We start from the raw sequence: 12,032 nt of genomic DNA on the forward strand, positions 1-12,032 counted from the left end.
GTCATACCCCCACCCCCAACCTCCCTTCCTCGTGTGACATGTGTGTCTGCATATAATATGTTGGGTATGGCTCGGGATACCATTACCACGATCCTGATATGGAGCACAGATAGGGATCAGGTATTCACCATAATGTTTTTGCCGCTACTCAGATAATCCCCATAGGTGACCAATCAGGGGCAGCCTTACTTGTTCACCTGTAAACAGAACCAGCGAGATCGCCAGATAAACCTCATGTTCCTGTGTCAAGCCGTTGAGCCTTTGTTTAGACTACTACAACAATAACGTCAGACAGAATACGAAGACTGCTCAATTGAGCTTTTGTGAACCTTTTCTCCAATAGCAAAAGACAATACAGCAATACTAGATTTCTGACTTTTTCAAGGCGCTGCTAGGATTCAAATGAGCACCGACTCATAGAAATGGCTTAAATGGTTTGTAGGTATTCTGGTTCATAAACTTTCAAAGTAGAAGTTGGAGGGTCACTTTGAAGTTCCAACTGCAGCTGGGAGTATTGTAAACAACTGAAGATCAAAGGACATTCTTGAACTGTATTGAAACTTAATCACACACCCCATGATGAATGAATTTGTATCAAACTTATTGCTTAGTGCTGAAAATTTCTTTTTCAAAGTAGCCACAGATATTCTTACAAAGTTAATGTTACTTTGTGTTCTAATATAACCTTCTTAATGAAATGAATTTCTATCTTTGAAATTTGACATTTTGAGAAATATGTACAGACTTTTTGTAAAATTACATTAATGTTTAATGTAACAGGAAATTGGTGAAAAAACAATTATTATTTATCATACTTCTTATATTTACAAAGGGTAGGAGGAATATGGTGTCATTCAGTTTGTTGAATGCTGCATAATCATATGTAGTTCCATAGAAATCTAACACTAAAAGTGTGTGTGTGTGGGGGGGGGAGGGGGGGGGGGGGGGGCTGATCATTTAACCTAAAGACGAGAACTTTCAACTTGGGAAATGATGTTACTCTCAGGAAAGACAAACAGGAACATCATAGCTCAAACAATTGAAAAAAGTTACTGTTTGCTTAAAAAATGGAACATATATTTTGTCCTGTTTTATTCTTTTCCCCAAGCCACATCAAAGATGAAGTGTCTATCACTGTTTTATGTGTGCTGGTACCAACTGATCATATGTTTCCCTCAAATCTTATGTAAAAATGAACAAACCACAATGGTATTGCTACTGAGGAGGAAGAATGGTTTTTAGAAAACATAACAATTTCAATTCCTCATTTAACATATTATGGACATAAAATATCCCATAAACATCTAATCTCTCCTTGATAACACTGTTACAGCTCTGACGTACTGACGAAGGAGGCACTGCACCGTCTGAACTAGCTCTCTCTATGGTCTGAATCATTCATGCCACCTTTAAAATGACCTGCAATATTTATGCTGATCTTCAAGTGTGTAGGAAAGTTGGTGGGCATTCTGCAATATGTCTGATCTATGAGACATAATAAGCCCCAAGAATGGCTGCGTTCACACCCAGCACAGTACATTATGGGCAGATAAGGTACAACGACTTTCACCTGCTGCTGCTAACATGTGACTGATGATAATCTGAACAGTGGCTCAGCATTTCTAATGCAGTCAAGGTGATAAGCTGTTGTAGGTGTGGGGATATTATCACAGGCCCAATTGCAAATAATAATAATAATAATAAAAAAATTTTTAAATGGAGCAGTTTACTCAAGTTTTATATTCCTCTGCAGTTTCTAAAGTTGGCAATATGTCTCAAACTTCAATTATTTTGAGAAACACATTACCTACATAATAAAGAGATTATTACCCTCATGTGTTTCTATATAATAAATATTATATCTTTGGAATGCATTTTTATATTCCTACTACATGATATTTACAATAGGAAACAAATAAAAATTATAAAACACTTATCATGATAATCATAGTTATCATTGATATAGAAACAATAATAATAACAATGAAAATAATATTTTATTATTATCATTAACATAATCAATCCTTACAAACATAAAAACATGAATAAGAATCCTTACAATAATGATACACTGTATATCCTCATTATAAAAATAACAGCAATAGTGAAAATAAAATGAATAATAATAATCATGAATAAAACAACAATGATATTAGTGGATGGTAGTTGAGAAGGAGGAGAAGAAGAAGGAAGAGGTCACAAGAACACCAATAACAAGAATAAAACGCTATGTGTTCCCTTCCATCCTATTGGATGAACTACACGAAATACATGGACCTACCAAACATTCACACTTTTCGGAATGAAATCCATACACAACTACTGTTTGTTTCTTGTTTAACGCCGCACTCAGCAATATTCCAGCTATATGATGGCGGTCTGTAAATAATTGAGTCTGGACCAGACTAGCCAGTGATTGACATCATGAGCATCGATCTATGCACTTGGGATATGATGACATGCATCAACAAAGTCAGAGAGCCTGACCACCTGATCCTGTTTGTTGCCTTTTAAGACAAGCTTGGGTTGCCGCAGACCTATTCTATCCTGGAACTTCACTGGTCCACAACTACTGGCCACAGATGCTCTGAATAGAATTAAACATACACAAACAAAATACCTGACCCACCTCAAACTTTAGATGAAACTCTAATTACTGACTTTACTGTATGTCATTTATACTGTATGACTTTGCTTATGTCATTAACATAACTGTTATTATTGATATTATTATTATAACAGTTTCATGAGAGGAGTCTTCTGTACGTTTTGCTGTTATGAAATGAACTAACGACAAGAACTTAAATATCAAATTTTAGAGAATCAAAATAAGGATGATTAAATCAAAAGGGTATTTTACATAGTAACAGTAAATTACGGAAATACCTAATTATCAGGTGTACCCTGTGTCAACTTTCAGGGATAACATCAAAGACAATCTGTACAGGTGTGATTGGCTTGACCACAAGGGTGTGACATATGGCATGAGACACACATTAGATATCTAGCAAGTATATGTATTTGACAACAAGTCATTATTATCACTCAATCTGGCTATGCCAAGTCTGTACTTCACACTGTTTCATCAATCACTTGTCAATAATTCAATATATCTCATAAAGTTAGAAATAAGCTTTTATGCGCACCTGTTGACGGACAGACTGCTTGTACATTCTACCATATGCTTGTACATTTCAGACACAGCGCGTCAATTTCAATCAGTTTAATGCAGTTTTTATGATGTAGTTATTATACTATGCAAAATAAAATTTCTAATCACCTCTTTCTTGATGAGACCAGAAATACCTCATTATAGCATGGGTGATTGGCTACACTACCTTGACAATTTGTGTACAGAAATTGACAGTTATTTTACAGTTGAAATTGCTTTTAAAGTAGCATCAACATCATATTTAAGTCATGTCAACAAAATATTTGAAAATTTCATATAATTGACCCTGCTTTATCAAACTGTGTTATAATGAGGATTTCAAGTCTCTGTCAGCCACAGGTAAACTTCACAGGTAGCCTACTGGGATCACGGCCTCACTGCCCCATGGGGTGAATCGATTGTTGATTGAAGGTAATTACACTTACCTTACGGGAGGGATACTGTCTTGAGACCCATTTTTACCTGGCCAAGGTAATTTAATCAACACATAAGTGCCTTAATTATCATGAGAGTTTCCACCTTGCAACAACTTGATTAATGATGATCAATAAAATTTCTGTTTTTCGTTCATTTTGTCAAAAATCATATGCTTTCCATGCAGGGGGATGGAGAAGAGATATTTTTAATCAGCTTGCTGTGTTTACTGATGGACTGGAGTTTTCAGTTATCCCGGAGAAAGTGAATTGGTTCCAACAGAGAATGCAATGATAGGGAATACCTTGCAGGTGACAAATGTAATTAGCTGTACATCAATCAGAATTGACATCGTCATACCGGAATAAGTGATTATTCACAATTTTGCAAGTTGATGCAATTTGTTTTTAAGTTGATTCAAAAGTTAGCTATGATCCTGTCATAAATGTTTTTCAGCCCTTATGAACATTTTGTGAAAATCTGTTAAATTCATTGAGGACTTATTCCAAAAATGGTCTTACATGAACACAATTGTTGATAGAACAGTAAATCAAATTATTTGAAACCTCGAATTCAACGAGAACATTTCCATCAGTATCATCAGATTGTAATCATTCTCATATCATCGTCTGTGTCATCATCATCATCATCATCATCATCACCACCAAAGGTTTCAATGAAATTCCGAAGGCATCAAATAATGTAAATCATAATGCAACAAACAGTTCCGTAAGGTACTTTCTTGCTATGTGTGGTCAGTATCTGATGTCAGTGATGTCACTTTGGAATGTCATGATGTCATACGCTTCAATAACAACCGAGAAAGCCGAGAAAACATGTAGGTTTTCTTTTCATGTTTTAACCAGTTTGAATGAATGATGAATACAGTACTAATGGCAGCCCTCTATACACAATGTGTTTCACATTTTTTGATGCAGAAATATATATCTACTTGCATGAAACATATATTCATATGAAGTAGTTGAGTAAAATTTACACCTTCAAAATCTGATTCCAGTACACAAGAATGTAGATTGATGTGTGATTGAATAAAGACTAGGTGCATAAACAGATGTTCACTGCTTAACAGAACCAAGCAGAACATGCCTTGTTGGCCATCTGGTCTCTACAACACGATGTTGCCTGTATATACATACACAAGTGTGTGTTGGTTGGTTGGTTGGTTGGTTTGTTGTTTTACGCCGCACTCAGCAATATTCTAGCTATATGACGGCGGTCTGTAAATATTCGAGTCTGGACCAGACAATCCAGTGATTGATATCATGAGCATCGATCCATACAATTGGGATCGATGACATGCATCAACCAAGTCAGCGAGCCTGACCACCCGATCCCGTTAGTCGCCTTTTACGACAAGCCGAGTCGCCTTTTACGGCAAGCATGGGTTGCTGAAGACCTATTCTACCCCGGATCTTCACGGGTCCACAAGTGTGTGAGTTTAGGTAGGTTTCAGCAATGTGTCCCGCTGTAACCTGCACCCACTGTACCCATGTATGTTGTATGTATGTTGCCTGTATAAACATACACAGTGTGAGTTTAGGTAGGTTTCAGCAATGTGTCCCACTGTAACCTGCACCCACTGTACCCATGGCAGCCACAACCTGAATGCTATAACCACACCACTGAACTACATCCATTTACACTGCTCAGACATCACACTCTACCTGGTACCTACAACCTACTGAATGAATATAAGTGTTGCAGCTGTGAAGTGTGCTGGATTGGGGCTAAATGTTAAATATGAGGATAGAACAAGTGGTTTAGGTCTGATCCAGTGTGAATATTGACCACCCAATCCTCTGGACAGGTATAGACATGTACAGCACTTTATATCAGTGATAATCGTGTAGCTTAAGCTGGTTTTATCCATGATGAGCTATGACCGAGTCTTGCTGTCTATGTACAGTGTTCCTGCTCGTCCAACTGACACCGGAGGAGATTGAGAGTGTATCTGATTTTACCTGACATTTCAACCAGTGCTGTTTAGATATCTCTTTTCAAAAGTTTGAAATCCAAGCCTAAATTTCTATATAAAAAATTAATTTAGTTGACTTTTACTGTTCCTAGAAGGTTAGTTTTGCTATAATGAACGTGTGTACATCTCTGCAGTGTGGTACCTCCAGCCTGGGTACAGATGAAGCCTCACCAAAAATACTGCTTGTTTCCCATCACAGCCCAAATGGAGAAATACGTTCTTGTCATATCTCTCATCCTCATCATCTAGTAGCTAATGCATTTATATGTCATATTGCAGTTATTATAAAACCCAAATATAGTGCTTCAATACCATTCACAATGTCACTGTTAAAGGGGTTTCAATCAAATTATGTAACTAAAGACCGCAAACATTCTAAAACGTTCAACATCAAAGGTATCATTTGGTGTTTTTTCTGAAGTCAGACTATTATTTCCTCGCTTACATTAGTTTGTTATAAAAATAATTTTTAAGTCCTTGCTGTGACACTATGTTAAAAAAAACCATAAGGAAATAAAGGTGGAAAATAACCAAAAATATCCATTGATTTATCACTCCAAAAAAAGGATGAAATTTCAAATGTCATGTGTACCTTGCTATGGTGATACAGGAGACAGCGACAGAAACTCACCTTTCCTACACTTCTATAACATAAATACTTCATTGAGGAACACTCAATCAATGCACCATATAGATTAAACACTCATCAAGGTACATTCTAATGTTAGCAACTGCTACTCAAATTAAATAAATCATATAGTTTGTAAAATATAGTAAAATTACAGTGTCAAATATTTGTCAGGGAGTTGAGGGAGTGCTAATGTGACTGTTACCGTCTTCCATTGGACAAGTGTCACAATAGGACTAATTAAACATCTGTCATAGGCTCTTCAAAGATGACATGTTAGTTACAAAAGTAACCATTTAGCACCATTACCAACATTACTTGTGCAGTAATTTCCCACATATTTTTCAAATGAATATTTTAAGTGTTTCTGTCAAATGTGAGGACTTTAAAAGACGAAATTGACAAGATTCTGTTTCAAATTTACTCAGTGCCCTCTGAAATACACACCAGAAAATCAAAGTGGAAAAAATCTGTCAATAGCTCATGTGAGCAATTAAGGTACCGACACCTGTCCAGGGTCGGAAGTGCAGAATGTACGAGGCTCTTGGTACGTTGGATGAATTATAAACAAAGCCGGCACAAGCAAAGTACTGCTGGATGAGTTCTTCTGACTTGTAAATTGCACCTCAGACAGTATTGGTTTCATTGGCTTTGTCCAAGTGGAAAGCATATGCTAGTTTTTACAGGTATCAGTTTAATCACAAAAAAACAGCAACACACCCTGAAACTGATATAGTGAAAAAAATAGCTGACGTAAAACCAAAAACTGTTTATCTAAGAGGCTAGTTGGCAACATAAATTACTGTCTTATCACAACCAGACAGACGTATAGTACAGATTTCAAATTTATAGATTTTATCATGTTTATTGAACATTTTTTAAAATCAAATGCCCAACCAGTTTGAACTTTGGTTTAAAATATCAGACTTCCCGACTGTGATTTATCAGCAGTGAATATGTGATAATCCTGCTCTTGTGAATGTTGTTCTACCAAAAAGGCAGTGGCTTTGTAAATGTGTGTCGTAAATTATAACTATTAAAGTTTGTAACAATATTTGTAAAAGGCGCAATGTAGCGAGTAGACGTCATGCACGTCCATCTCACTGAGGCATGACAGCTGCACTATTCACCCTTGTGGGAAGCTGCATACAAACTACAAGCAACTGACAACCTATCAATATGTCAGCTCTTATCAAAATTATTTTATGGGAGATGTGATATATCTCATGAAATATACAATATTATTGTTTAAAACAATCAATGTATGAACATTCTTAAAGAAAAAAAATCAGAAAATTTTTTTTTAAACACATGACAATATCTTAATTTTTATATTTTTTTGATAATTGCAGTCTTTGTCTTAACTTATTTATAGAAATATTGTTGCTAATTTTTGTTACCATTAGTCTTGCAGAAAATAGAACATTGATAGCATTGCTCACCAGGTACAATCCGAGTGAGTTGAATATCATATATGATATGTATCATCAGCCCTCCTTTTAGGAGAATGTAGCGTCTACTTGGCTGTGTTGTGAGGTCGGATTAATGAGGGAGTCGAATTATATCAAGGCAATACCATTTCACTGTTACTGTAAAAATCATCTATAGAAAGTATCATTGCATGTTGGTAAGATTTAAGTTTCTGAGGTGAAAGATATTATAATTTTCGGAACAGTGACAATGGCCTAAATTGAGAGGCAATGATGCTGTTTAAAAAAGTCTTTATTATCATTATGTTTTACGAAAGCGCTATCACTGGATGTTAAGGAAAAAATACTACCCCTTTCCCTACTCATATCGCTAACCCTAACACTAACACTAACAGTAACACTAACAGTAACACTAACAAACACTAACATTAACATTAACCCTAACACTAACACAACACTTACATTAACACTAACATTAACAATAACCCTAAAACAACACTTACACTAACACTAATGCCAACACTTACTGCAACACTAACACCAAAACTAGACCTAACACTGACCCTGACCCTGCTGAACTGTTTATCTAAACATTTTGAACAACAGACTATTTTTCGGTTTGAAAACATTAAATCAAATTTGTCAGTTCTATGCCATGAACATTATTCAAGTCCTATTATGGTCTGACATAACTTCATTAGTTTTACTAAGAGCCTTGTTGTTCCTAAATAGAGGGGAGAGGAAATGGGGTTTAATAGTGCATTCAAGATATTTGCGCTAATATTGCTTATGTGTGATATCTTGTACTTGTCTGGACTAATACCAGATTTGTAGTTCTAGCCCACCAAGACACCATGCTGTAGTTTAACATGGATACCCCACATAGACACAGTATAAGACTACGAGGCAGCCAGTCCTTGTCGTATCCCCTTAATGCTAAGGGCAAGGAAGTGGAATGACTAACAAGTGTAGCAGGGCGTGGAGTCATCCCAAAGATGACATCCTTAACTTGTCAGCTTGCTGATGGGGTTAATCTCTTTGGTCATGTGGGCAAGGCATCCGACCGCGGATCAGAAGGTACATGGTTCAAATCCCATCATGGGACTCGGATATTTTATGGCCGCTACATTGGCGCCCAACGTGGGGCTGGGCACGTTCATATTAAATTTGAGCAAAATAAGCCTCAATACCCTACTATGCAGCCCGGGACGTGCCTTCTGTTGACGTGGGAGTATGTAGCAGGGCGTGGAGTCGTCCAACAGTTATCCTTGTGGACAAGGCGTCCGACCTTGGATCAGAAGGTCCATAGTTTGAATCCCATCACGGGACTCAGAAATTTTATGGCCACTACACAAGTACCATATTTTAACATCACTTGGTAAGGGAGCAGCCAAGGATGGAACCATCGCCCTTCTGCTCTCAAGGCAGACGCTCTATCCGCAAGACCATGGCGGCAGTCGTTTCTAAAAACAAGTTTCTTAAGGATATTTTTTCACTTTACAGACAGGAACAATTGCTACACACCATATCAACATTACAGATTCCTGGACCTTGAGTCTGAGACGCACATTCTGAAAGATTTTTACCTTTTTGTTTTTATTGTTTTTGAAAAAAACTTTTTACATTTATCACTACAAAAAATTGGAGTCCAAAGTTACAAGCTTATTCCTTCAGTTGTTTTGCAAATGAAGTCTACAGAAAATGGATGGATGAAGGGACAGACGACAGACAGATGGATGGTCGGAGAGACACAAGACTGTCGGATGGACAACAGGCCACAATCTGAATTGACTTGGTCCAGGTGAGCTAAAATGTGAATGTAACCCAAAATCATGATGAAGAAATATCTATAAAGCATAAACTATCCCTTGAGTCATTCAGTATATATGAGAGGTATATATACTCTCCAAAACAGTAGGGGATATTAAAAAATAACAGATGATTACAGAAACACAAAGACATATGGAGTGATGGTATTGGATGGATAAGGAAAATGAAGGACAAGGTGTAACATGACAATGAACAGAACATGTTGGCGGTGTATTGTAAGGGTGCAAAAGCCAAGAAAGATGACAGGGGTGTATAGTAAACTAGTAAAGATGACTTGAGGTGACTTGATATATGATGTCAAACTTTGGTTTATATGACGTGGCATGCTCCAAACGAATCTCCCAATGACAATTTGAGGGAGTCTTGTCCACTCCTCTTGCCACCATTGCCCAGTTTAGATAACATATCATATGACCCTGACGTTGGCGTACACGTCTCCCGATTGCGTCGCAGACTCAAGACTGGTCATTGCATTCTGGTGATGTTTCACTGTTGGAATTAGTCCGATGCGATACATTCATGGTGGGCACAAGCGTTATCATCTTAAAAGACAAAACATGGACAAGCATCGGGTGTGAGCGGCACAAGTATTGGCGCCAGTATGTTGTCTCTGTAGCACTGTCCAGTGACCTTACCATGGTCAGTGTGCAGTGGTGTTCGGCAGTCAGGTTTGTCTGGCTGTTATTTCTCAAAGCTGATCTTTTTTCCGACGTCCAATCATAACATTTATATTCATGATCCCCTACTTTTTTTGGAGAGTATATGTGAATGATGGACTTAGAAGAGTAAAAAGATTTCTGGCTTGATTGCATTCGTGACAAATATGGTTGACTAGTAACAATGAATAATGTCAGGGTTTAACAAACTAATATCCTGGGTGAGACATGGGAGTGGGTGTTGTGCCTGGATGAGCAATACCCAGCCCTGTCTATCACAGATCACATAGGTAATATCCACTTACAGATAAGCAGCTTCAGCAAGTCATCCTCCTCAAAAACAGAATGTGCTTAAGACAAAGGGATGTTGGTGCAATCTTATTTCTGAAAAAGAAGGACATTGTGTTATAAGATATCCTGAATAAAAAAATATCTCATTAAAGTAGCTGAATTGATATGTTTTATATATTTCAGATGAGTGTATTAATATGAGACAAGTGTGAATTTATTATCAGTACAATCTAAAGGGTGCTCCCTGTCTGGTTATTGGTTGAAAATACACTCATTGGAAAATAGATAGACTGCCAAAAGAACTTGTCTCCCCATTTCAAACCAATCTGTGTGAGAGACAAGCTCCATTTCAGTGTAGGACTTTGTTGCAGATATATTCTTGCCTTACAGAGAATTAATTTATTGGAGAAATATGGCTGCACACAAAAGTGTGATGTTCTGATATTCCGCAAGCATCATTAATGGAGGTGATGTGTTAATATTCAAATACAATATATGATATATGTATATAATATATTTATCACATCTTAACCCCAGAATAATCTGATTGCCTGTGGAAAACTGATCTGATCTTCCACTTTATGTTGTGTCTGAAGTGAGGAATGTTCTCCAAGAGAAGGCTGACAAACAGGAATCAACAAAGTACAAGATTTGATGTTCAGCTGACTACCATATTCGCTGACATAACCGCCTGGGTGGTTACAAAGTTGACAATGGGGGGAGCTTATTAAAACCATACACAAGTCAAAGTCATGCATACTTGTCAAAGAAATCTGGGTATTGTATTGTTTTTGATAATAGTAACTTGGAAATTATATACTACTCAAAAGAATTTTAACACCTAATTTTTTCAAGAGACCATATTTAATCTGCCATGGCCATGCCAGGTTAACTATAGTCATGTGAAAAAAACATTGGTGGCAACAACACAACAAAATAAAGACTCTTGTGATGTTTGGGCTTAGAATGGGGCCCTTCTAAAGATTCCTCACAGTGTTGTTGATTATGGGGTGCTTAATACAGGGAATACGGTAATTGTGCTTATACAAATAAGAATGGTTGAAAACAACAATTCCACAAAGGAATGTTCAAATTGGTTAGTCAGAGGTATCAAATCACTGAGTTTCAATCACATGGTTACAATCCAGGTAACAATCGACATGACTGGAGCGAATATATTTAGCAGCGTGTGCAGTGTATGTACATTACCAGCATGAGCTGAAAGAAAAGTATGTGCAGATGTAGTATTTAAAGCACTCTTGACCCCGGTTACATGCTAAATACACCTGCTCGCAGTCACTTGACTGTCGATTGTCACCCGGATTGTAACCACGTGATTAAAACTCAATGATTATGTTTATCGCTAAGAAAATGGACATTTCTTAAAAAGTGCACTTTGCAGTTTTTACTATTACTGCAATATTGTTTATTGGCAGAATGGCTTGTTTTCACTTTATAAGTATTAGCACAACTGCAGCTCTTAATTATCGAAATATTTTGTGTTTCTATGTTAAAGTGGCGAGGACAGTTGTGTCCTGGCTGTGTTTGTGTTACATTGTACCCTATCAATAATCTTCAATGGTTGCGGGGAACAAGGCATTGACTAACTATCACC

Source organism: Haliotis rufescens, unplaced genomic scaffold (genome assembly GCF_023055435.1).
Source record: "Haliotis rufescens isolate VD_foot unplaced genomic scaffold, xgHalRufe1.0.p SCAF_5, whole genome shotgun sequence".
NCBI classification, from domain to species: Eukaryota; Metazoa; Mollusca; class Gastropoda; order Lepetellida; family Haliotidae; genus Haliotis; species Haliotis rufescens.